Source organism: Rhipicephalus microplus, chromosome 2, assembly GCF_043290135.1.
Source record: "Rhipicephalus microplus isolate Deutch F79 chromosome 2, USDA_Rmic, whole genome shotgun sequence".
NCBI classification, from domain to species: domain Eukaryota; kingdom Metazoa; phylum Arthropoda; class Arachnida; order Ixodida; family Ixodidae; genus Rhipicephalus; species Rhipicephalus microplus.
Window position 1 is genome coordinate 109918813 of NC_134701.1, and position 11718 is coordinate 109930530.

Here is an 11718-nt window from a genome sequence, read left to right on the forward strand (position 1 = left end):
AAACGTTGCCATGGAGGTCGGTACTTATCAAGATACTGTACACGAAGCGTCGATGCGTGTTGGAACATCGTCTTGCGAGCTTTAACTGTTGATACTACGATGTTGAACTTCAAACGGCATGATTCAGGAATGTGCAGGGACATTCGCGTTATTTTTATATGCAAGTTATTTATTTGTGCGGTAGTTTCATGAAACAATTATTGTTGATCACAAGCACACTCTTAGCACACCTCTCTTTACTGATATTTTTGAAGGTGTACTGACATAATATATATAGTTCGCAAAATTGACATTTTTTTTTGTTTTCTTGCTATGGTTAACGCTCTCCGCAAAGCGCAGTCTGCCAGCACATATATAGAAATTTCTTTGAATGTAAAGTCTTTGTCGCTCAGTATCAGCAAGCCAGCCTAACCGAAATAGACAATATCCCGACGAGAGAAAACAGTTCCACTTAGCTTGAGAACGCTGCATCCTGCATGCAGACCACATCACAAAAATGACTTTCGAGAACGGTGGAGATAATGCACTTCTCGTTGTTGACGTGTACCGCGACAGATGGTAGATCTCCCGCTAGTGGGTTACGAATAGCTGTCTCTCTGTGACGTCACACCACCATGACACACCATGAAAAAGCCAGCCCCTCGATATTAAAACCACACGTGTCTCATTGAAGTAGTGGTATTAAGAATATGTGAGATACGTTCCCAGATACTACCGTACATTTATTAGGGTTCTCAAAACCTGTGATCCTACCTAGAGCAACAGTAACAAAGTATTTAAATTTTTAAAATATGTGTTAGTGCTGTTTTAGGCGGATATTACGATTACTCAAAGAAGTAACTCTAGGGCTTTACCAGAGGAGAAAAATTAGTATATCCGCTTTTTAGTTTGTCTTTAATCTACATCATGTTGAAACCCTCGACAAACTGGCGGTGGACGGTAATTAATGCTGAATTTATTTATTTTAGCTGATCTCCTTACTTTTCGAGTAAGAAAAAATGATATAAGAAAACCGGGGAGGCTAATCAGGGCTAAGCCTGGTTAGCTCCCACCCTCTAGGAAGTAGTAAAAAAATAACTTGAGAGAAAGGTCCTTTGTTGCTTCCACCAAGACAGCTCGCGTTGCATGCTCGACGACACAGGCGGACATTTGTTCTCATGAGAAACACAAGCAGCCCTTTTATGAAATAAACTTCACTGCGAAAGATTATTACAACGGAAATGAGGTGGAGTGAATGGAAGCGCATTACGGTGGTGATCATTTCATAATGTACACGGAGTTGCTTTCACGTGCGCCTAGCATAAGCATGAAAACTTTTATGTGATGGCACCATCAGTGCGTAATTATTTGGAGCAATTATGACAGCTCTTGTTAAATCTGCAGCTGATTGGGCGACTTGGTTCATGGTGAGCAACGTGTTCAGCAGATTCAACTGACAGCCGAAATCCAGCCCCGCCCCAGTGTTCCAGTGGCTAAGGTACTCGGCTGCTGATCCGCAGGTCGCGGGTTCGAATGCCGGCTGCAGCAGCTGCATTTCCGACGGAGGTGGAAATGTTGTAGACCCGTGTGCTCAGATTTGTGTGCACGGTAAAGAACCCCAGGTGTTCGAAATTTCCGGAGCCCTTCACTACGGCGTCTCTCGTAATCATATGGTGGTTTTGGGACGTTAAACCCCGCATATCAATCGACAGCCGAAATCCAGAAGCTTCTTAAGAGATGTGTCAGCAGGCCCTCACTTTCCCTCTCCAATAAGAGATCACGCTACCTACAGCGCATGTCTTTTTATTAGCTCTTCCCCCGATTCTAATTTTTTTTGTTTTTTGTCTTTGTATTATCCGGCTTGCATTGGGTTTTCTGTCTTTATTGTGTTTGTTTTTTGGTTTCAGGACTTAATTTCATTTTCCCATTGTTTTTTTTTTACATTCTTGGTGCGCTTGGTATTTGGAGTTTTTGATAACGCTGTCGAATCAGCTTGACTGTTTTTTTTTACATCTTGTCACGAGGTTTTCATTCTGTTCATTTCACCAAGATAGGCTTCCGTTGCTTGGATGCGCATCCTTAAAAGGTCTTGCGTTCAAAGTATTATATCTGTAATGAGTTAGATTATATGTGTTTGTTTGTTCCTTCTCAAGTGTAGAGTCTTTTTGTGCTTGTAAATTTGTCCTAAGCAGTTAGACGCTTAGTTTGTTTTTGCAGCGGCACATCACAAGCATAGCCGTTCATTTCGAAGATTTGATGATTTCCAGAATGCCTACAAAAAGCATTCTCCCAGCGAATTGAATGGTCTTTTTATAAAGAAACCTAATACAGGGTCTTCAGGTATCTACCCTCATGACTAGCCTCCTATCTAATTACACCAAATTAGATTTACACGTTCACAATTATTTTAAAAAATACTAGAATGACTCCTTCACAAGCAAATTTATTTTGTCGTTTTTCGGACAAAGGTAAGTAGTTATACTCTTTTAGGATATGGCAAAATGAAGGATATCAATAACAATCAAAACAGAAAAACTAATGAAGGGCATTTAGGTTTCAGAACCTGAAGTTCTCACTGGTAAAGGTAGACGTCTTCTTTACTTAAACAAAAAGATCACTTCTCATTCAGGTTCACCACAGAATGTTGAATGAGTTGAACGAGTAAACGAAGAAAACTTCTTGAAAAACACACAGCAGGTTCAGGTTTTGTAAAGTGGATGTAAATTCTCACGTGCATTACTCGTCCAGGCTCTTCAAATGGTGCTAACTTTACCGCAAGGCAATAGAAAGGCCCTTTACAAAATTAAGACACGTTTCGAGACGCTAACTGCGTCATTCAGCTTTGATTGTGCAATCATAATAAACTGATTATAATACAGGCAGATAATACACCTACATGACTATTGAAAGATGTCGATAAGAACCAAGATGTGAGCGTTTTTCAAGTGTTCAATCGAATTCTGTCTTCTTGAGCTTGTTGCACAGTCCTCATTTTAAGTAGACGCCATAGCAGAGAATGCAGGCGATGAACCTTTCTTTACTTTATGGAAAGATCCTGTGAGAAGCCAAGCAGAACACTCACAATAATAAAACAATGGAAAACAAGGAATAGTCAGGTGGCCCTTGGGTACAACTATTCGGCTCTCAAATATGCGTTAGCGTACACAGCCTGGTGTTATAGTTGATATTCGTGTGATTTCGATATTGTTCAGGACTAACGAAGCCGTACACGATATCTGACATGAACAATCTGAGACAATATCGAACACACCAGCCCCGAGAGAAAATCGTTATTTAAATGGTGCTTGTAACAATTCGTCTGTGCAGCAAAAACAGTCATCAACTACAAGAAACGCTCCTTACACACAGATATCACGCCCCCAATAAACTCACCGTAAATATAGAATGTTTCTTTTTCCCATATGGGCGTTTAAAGCAGTTTCCCCATTTCGTTCTTTCGGAAATAATATCCGTCACAACCTATTTATTCATTTTTGTTATATCTTCGATGTCACACCCTAGTAGACGGTGAAGAAACTGTTTTGATTTGATACACTGCCCGCTCTACTGGTCAGACAACTAAAGTTTTGATTGAAAAAAACTACTGGTCATTTATTCATTCATTCATTCATTCGTTCATTTATTCATTCATTCATTTATTCATTGAAAGTTTCATGGTTTTTACTGCATCTTTTGATTGAACACACAGCTTACTTACAGCTTGTTGGATGATGAATTCATAGCAAATATTTATACGGCGCCATACGAGAAATTTTCGTTACCTCACTGTCATTTGGCTAAACAAATAAATATAAAAGTGACTTTTTAAAGTCCTCTTAATATGTAGGCTGTGACTACAACTACTTATATAAGCATGACAACTCTGAACATATTCAGATAAAGCCCAGAAGCTTCTCACACTTATTCAAGCTAAGTGTGCTATTAACTGAGCTGATTCAACGTGTGCTAGCCATATAACGAAACCATCAAACACTTTGAGTGGGTTTGAATGCTCAATCGTAGTTCAAGGTAACTTGTATGCATAGTAACACAGAATATGATAGTACTACAGTGAGATAAAAAATTCAGCTAGTTCTACGCTGCGAAAACCAGACGACAAAAGAGCTGTTGCTGGTTTCGCCAGGAATGACACAATTCTGCTAACACTGTCCTGCTGATAGGTTTTTGCCAACCATCGTATATTTCTATTTGAAGGGTGCCTACGCATTCGAAAGTACATGCAGTTCTTCAGAAAGAGATGAAGGCTTCGTGATTTCTTTTTATGTTGGCATTTCAATGGACACCATTAGGTAATCGGCATATGGTAAATCTGCCTAAAAGCTCCATACTTCATGCCATGCTCGCCAACTCTGTGCTCTTACCAGTTAACTTTTGTCGGAGCTAACACGGGAAAGATCCAGCCCTGACAGCGTTCAGTGTTCGAACTGATTTTTTTATTATCGCGATGCACCCGCCACGCTGCCCAAATGCCAACTTCTTCTTCCTTGACGAGCAGCGCATTGAGGCGCTACAGGGCTCCCCCCCCCCCCCCGTAGAGCGAGAGCCGTAGGAATCACCAGAGGAGTCGCCCAGTGGACATGCTTGGATGTTGGCATCCAGACTTTAGATTAAAACCCCGCGGCCGCGAGAGCGGCGATATACGCAGGTTTCAGTCGATCAGCAGCCACGACGTCTTCACGGCCATTGATGTCCAGCGTGAACGTCTTAGGTGTACGATGGAGTACGCGGAATGGGCCATCATAGGCTGGTGTTAGTGGTGGCCGTATTCGGTCACGCCGAACGAAGACGTGACTGCAGTCATGCAGATCCTGACTGACGAAGACAGACTGGGGGTGTCGGTCGGATGGAATAACAGGAGCAAGGTCCCGAAACGTGGTGCGCCGCTCTCTAATATACGTGGAGGCATCATGAGTGGAAGGTGGCGATGATGGCTCGAAGAATTCTCCTGGAAGACGCAGGGAAACGCCATAAACCAGTTCAGCTGATGAGCAGCCGATATCCACTTTTAATGCTGATCGCATGCCCAGAAGTACGAAGGGGAGGTGGTCGAGCCACCGTTGCCTTGGCTGATGACCAGTGAGGGCAGCTTTCAGTTGTCGATAAAGCCGTTCGACCATGCCATTGGCGGAAGGATGGTAGGCAGTTGTGTGGATGTGTCGAATGCCCAGGATATTGGCAAGTGTGGTGAAAAGGGCCGATTGAAACTGACGACCGTGATCAGCGGTGACGACACAAGGGCATCCAAAGCGCGACCCCCAGCCGTTTGTGACCGCCTTGGCAACTGTTGGTGCTGTAATGTCGGAAATGGGAAACGCTTCCGGCCATCTGGTGAAGCGATCCACACATGTCAGCAGCTAACAGGCTCCTTGGGATGACGGAAGAGGACCAACGATCTCGAGATGGACGTGAGAAAACCTTGCGTCTGGAGGCCGAAACGGGGATGTGGCCGTGACAGTGTGACAGTGAAATTTAACGCGCTGGCACTCAAGGCAGGTTCGCGCCCAGCGTCGGACATCAGTATTGATGCTTGGCCAAAGAAAACGAGATGTGACTAGCTTCTGGGTGGCACGAATACCAGGATGACTCGTGTTGTGCAATTGATCAAAAATTGCATGTCGAAAAGCTGAAGGCACGAAGGGTCGAGGGACACCAGTAGACGTTTCGCATGTTATTAATGAGGTAGAAAATGGAAGCGGCACTCCGTGAACGATAGAGTCGTGGATGAAGAGCGAAGACGATGCAGCTCAGGATCGTTGCTTTGGGCAGCTGCTAGCTCTTCCATGTCTAGTGGTGGCTGGGTCGACAAGGCATCGATGCGGGAAAGTGCATCAGCAGCTGCATTTTCCGGCCCATGTACGTGTCTGAGATCCACAGTGAACTCGGAAATAAAGCATAGTTAACGGATCTCCCGTGCAGTATAATTGCTGTGATTGCGATGGAAGGCAAACGTCTGGAGCTTGTGGTCTGTAACGACGTAAATGTCCTGGCCCTCCAATAAATGACGAAAATGTTTGATGGCGAGGTATACCGCGAGGAGTTCTGGGGCAAATGTACTGTATTTTGTCTCTGGTTGCTTCAGTTTTTGCGAGAAAAACCCACGGGGCTGCCAACCGGATGCGTGCTGCTCGAGAACAGCGCCAACTGCCACGCTTGATGCATCGGTGATGAGACGAATTGGGGCATCAGTGACGGGATGTATGAGCATGGTTGCGTCTGCCAGAGCCTTCTTGGCAGTGTCGAAGGCAGATGCAGCGTCCTTGGGCCACTCCAGTGGCGCAGCCGGGTCTTTCTTTTTAGCCAATAGGTCGGTCAAGGGCTTCAGGAATGTGGCGCACTTTGGAAGAAAGCGGCGATGGAAGTTTAGTAGGCCAGAAACTCTCGGAGTCTCTTCAGTGAAGTCGGGGGTGGAAAGTCTTGAATAGCCTTCACTTTGGTGGCGAGTGGTTGGATACCCTTTGGAGTGACAAGGTGGCCTAGGAACTCTACTGTAGCGACGCCGAATAGGCACTTATTGGGAATAATTACGAAGCCGTAATCATCCAGGCGGTGGAACAGGGTGCGCAGGTGGGCTTCATGCTCAGGGCCGGATGAGCTTGCTACAAGGAGGTCATCAAGGTAGGCAAATACGAAATCGAGACCTCGCGTGACCTCGTTGATAGTGCGCTGAAAGGTCTGTGCAGAGTTGCGCAATCCAAAAGGCATCCTCACATATTCAAACAGACCGAATGGGGTGGTGATGGCCGTCTTCGGAATGTCGGCGGGTTCTACAGAAATCTGATGGTAAGCCTTCATTAAGTCAATCTTAGAGAAGATTGTGCACCCAGCCAAATTTGATGTGAAATCCTCTATGTGAGGAAGTGGATAGCGGTCTGGTAAGGTGTGGGCATTGAGAGCGTGGTAATCCCCACATGGTCTCCAGTCGCCAGGATCTTTCTTCGGCACCATGTGGAGTGGCGACGCCCAGTTGCTGGAGGAAGGCCGCACAATGCCGAGTTCAAGCATGTGCTCAAACTCACGGCGGGCGATGGCGAGGCGTTCTCCAGATAGTCGACGGGGTCGTGTAAAAACGGGAGGTCCAGTGGTCACAATGTGGTGAGTGATGGAATGCTTCACCGGTGACTCTCTGGTGTGCGGCTTCGTGATGCTGGGAAAGTCGTAGAGTATTTTTGCATACGGCGAAGCAGGTGTGAGATCTCGCAGTCCCGTTGGCGAGGAAGTACAGAGTACACCGTTGATGGAGAGGCCGGTGTTGAGATCAATGAGGTGATGAGCAAGCATGTCCACAGCAAGGTTGAAAAAACTGAGGAAGTCAGCTCCAAGAACAGCTTGCGAGACGTCAGCGAGGATGAAAATCCAGCGGAACGTATGGCGTAGTCCAAGGTCGAGTGTAAGAGAGCGTTGGCCGTATGTGCGAATGGCGGAACTGTTGATCGCTTGGAGTGGGCAGGTCTGTTCACTGTGACGGCGATCTGCATACGAGGCCGGGATGACGCTAACCTGGGCTCCTGTGTCGACTAGGAAGCAAGCGCCAGTGATCTTATCAGAAACATAGAAAAGGCGGCATGACTTTCGACCAGTACCACTTGCCGCCGAAAGTGGCCGGTCGTCGCATTTCCCGACCAGGAGCACGGGCGAGTGCACTTGCGAGCAGAGGCACCGAATTGGCGGTGGTACCAGCACACGGTTGAGGATGAAACGACCCGTGGCGCGTCGGGTGGCCGAAGTTCCGGAGAACGTGGGGGCGTCGAGGAGCGACTGTGTATCTGGAACCTGGATGACGGTCGACGATGCACAGGTGCAAAGTCATCGAGGCGCCTGACAAGGGCGTCCAAACGGTTCTCAATGCTCGCGAGCGCCGGGTCTGCAGCGGTGGCCGGTGGCGGTGTGGTAACGGCGTTGAGGCTATGCGCCCGCGAGTAGTCCGCCACTCGGTCAGCCATTTCAGCGAGTGTGTCTACTGGGACATCTCCTGCGGCTACGAGGACCGGGACCATGCTCTGCGGTAAGCGCTGGAGGAACAACTCACGTAACAGCTTTTCCTCTTGAGGGGCGGAGGGGCCGCCAAGGAGCTGGCGCATGCGTCGCAGGAGCTGTGATGGGCGACGGTCACCGAGCTCTGTAGCCGTGATGAGCTGTTAGAGTCTGCTGCGTTCGGACTCAGACTTGCGGGAAACGATAGCTGCCTTCAACGTGGCGTAGAGATGGCTCGGGTGCGGCGACGCTAAAATATCAGCTAAGTCGTCGGCTACGTCCGGAGGTAAGCAGGATACCAGATGCCAGTACCTGGTCTGTTGGCTGGTGATTTGCCGTAGACGGAAGTGCGCATCGACCTGCAGAAACCATGTGCTGGGGCTTTTGGGCCAAAATGGTGGCAGGTTGACATGTTGAATCGCAGCGACTGCAGCACCGGTAGGTCTGGCGTCTTGGGCGTCAGGACCGGTAGGACTGGTGGCAGAGCCGGAAGGATCCATGGGGGATGATCGGGGCTGTGTGTTCTTTATCGGGTCACCATTAACTGTCGGAGCTAACACGGGAAAGATCCAACCCTGACAGCGTTCAGTTTTCGAACTGATTTTTTTATTGTCGCGATGCACCCGCCGCGCGGCCCAAATGCCAACTTCTTCTTCCTTGACGAGCAGCACATTGAGGCGCTACACTTTCATATGTAAGCAATAATTAGAACCTACGAAGGACTCTTTCAGCGGCATATTAGTACACACAAATACCTATTTGAGGTGTATGTACTTCATTTCAAGTAAATGCCTATAAGTGCCTATACATGTATATCTCAATAATGTCGCTTTTATAAACACTAATTAGCCACCATTTATAAACACAATATCGCTTTATAATCCAGTTTTATAGGATTGTTGATTGTCGTGGGTACCATCAACTGTTCCCCACTCTTTGGGAGTTCATTCTACTCCATTTGTTCAACAAACACTAAGAAAAAAAGCCAACAGCACGTTTCTGAAGGCACTCTCCCTCCTGCAACCATTCAAGCACAAGATGCCATACGTACCCACCCACTCCGCCACAGCCAGTTGTCACTCGCTCGTGCACATGGCTAGAAGCTGTTTCTACAGCTACTTTCCAGATCTCATGGTCGGTGTTAGCCTAACTGTATTTCATGTGATGATAGAGTTGCAGTCAGAGCGGCTGAAACTGTAATTCTTGTGTATATCCTCCAAGAAGACGTTGCCTTATTGTAGCCGATCTTCACGTTCCTCACAAACACTAGATGAGGGTTCTCACATATCTTACCAGGCTGCCGTCAAGAACGTTAGTCTCCAAAGGGCCGGTACAGCGAGCAGTTCCTAAAGATGGGACAGGGAGGAAGGTGGTGAAGTTTGTACAAAATGACAGCTGTTGTTGCCGTTTGTATGAAAGTGTTTCTAATGTCGATATATCAATATATGCAGGGTAGTTTCCCACGCTCTTTTAGAATTGAAGTTGGCGCTACAAGTGAAGTATTCGCTGTGTTCGCAGCAAATGGCACTTTTCATTGATTCCGCTTGCTTTCTGGCAGCTTCAATGACGAAGTATTTGGAATATCTTAGGGATGTTTTGCATATCGCTTTTCGTTTCGAACTTCATAGGCCTAAGGGAAGATCGCTCAAAACAAATCTGCAGCACACACAGTTTCGCTTTGGGTGTGTGGTGTATAATAATTTATTTTTCATACAAGTAAATAAAAGCAGTTATATTGACAAATATGGAAATTCTGTAGAGTATTGTTGCTTTTAAGAAATATATTCTCCGCTAGATCATGCCGGAATCATGGCTTGGGCGTGCAAGAGATATCTGACTATACTAAACTCCGCTAAAAGAAAGTTCGCAACATAGTAGCGCTACTGGATGTTGAGCATCCAATGCTCGCGGGTATGTCACGCGTCCATAGTCGGCACTAAAACTACACATGCGCGACTCTCATCCTAGAATCTTTCCAGAATCTCCGCGTGGCTTTCGCCACCTCTCTCCTACCACCTGCTCGCACTCACTCCGCCATTGCGCATGGGCGTCCCCACCCCTCCATCTCCTCTCCTACGCTCCTTGTTATTCGGCACGCAATACCGACGCAGCTAACCTACCCTCACTTCCTTCATGCGGCGTCTCGCGAAGTTGACGCAGGCAGTGTCTGCTAGCGAGTTTCTTAATCGAAAAAAATCACAGCATATCCATGTAGTTAATGTTGAGTGGGGCGAAGCGTCTCTCAGTCCGTCCATGTTTCCGACCATCCGTTCGCTCTTGCATCCTTCCGTCCGTTCATTCTTGCTTCCATCCGTCCGCCCATGCATCTGCCTGTCTGTCCACCTGCCCGTCCTCTTTCTAGTCCGTCCCCTATCTGTCTAGCCCGTCCTCTATCTACAATACCGCAACCCAGCGGACATCCCAAGAAATAAATAAGAGGTGGGTATTCCTAATACTACTACTACATGCATCGGGGACGTACGACCCATAGCTTATGGACCTTCGTCCCATAAAAACTGACTGTTCACTTTGCACAACCACGATGCTCCGCATGACCCCATGGTCACCTTTTGGTATACGGCGTAATTTTTCTTGTATTCTCGCTAACGATCTAACAATAAATCAAGATTGTCTAGTATCAGAAAACTTGATTATTGTAGTGAGACTCTACTTGCAGACATTACGCTAATTTTGTTATACAGCAAACTGTCACCAATTTTTCTGATGAACCAGTGGCCATAGGAGCACGTGCGAAATTACAGTCAGTCTTGGACGCGCACGAGGTATTCTCTGTCCTTAAAAAGTTTGCGATGACCTTGATTGGGAGAAATTTAGGAAGCTCTTCTCGGTCAAGAAATCAAGCGTTGTCGTTTATAGACATAAGAAGCTTTGATGGTGAGCTCAAAGGGCAACTTGCTCGAAGTGGATCAGAAGAACTGATTCACACAAAGCTCTGATAAACCCTGTCATGCTTTACTGTATACTGCTTGGGCACATCCTTCTTTGTCATTAGTGTGAGGCATCTTATTGTTGTCACGTAATTTCTCACGACTCACGAAAATGTTCCGAACAGCCCACAAATATCCGCAAAGAGCATGTGTTAACGGCTTCAGAAGTTTTGCGATTCGTTCGAGTAATTTTGATTTTGTCTTACTTAAGCCATCAAGCACGTCACCCAGAAATGAACCATTATTTCGAGAAACTTACACTTGTAGGTAATCTAAAGATCCACTTCGCTGAATGTCTAAAGTGCACTCAGAAAATCGGTTTGGGTGTTAGCCTTTATGGGAGCAGCAATTTACTGTAGCATCGATGCAGAGTTTCCAAAATGTGCCATGAAATGGTCACAGCATGCCTTTCTTCAGCTTTTCTAACCAAGCGGGTGCGTTCTTCTATTCTAAAGGGAGTCTGTTACAGTCTTAGAAGCGAAATCACGTTGCGAAGGAAAAGTTGAGCGTGCAAATTGCGTAATTGGAGGACAAATTTTTTATTTTACATTATGACGGTTCTCGCTACCTCTTGTCGTTCGTATATCGAACTGGATTTGAAAACTGCATCTGACGTGTCTCAGAAGAGTTGTCTTTCTTCTTGTTCAATAGGCGAATGTTCTTTCTGCACAGCAAGTTGAGGCCACTGTGCCACATAAGCGAGTGAGTTTTCAAGGGCAGAAAACTCCGTCTTATAGTATTTTCCTCCGACGCGAAAGTCCAATTTGATTAAGTGCTTGAAAAAGCAACTATTACTAAA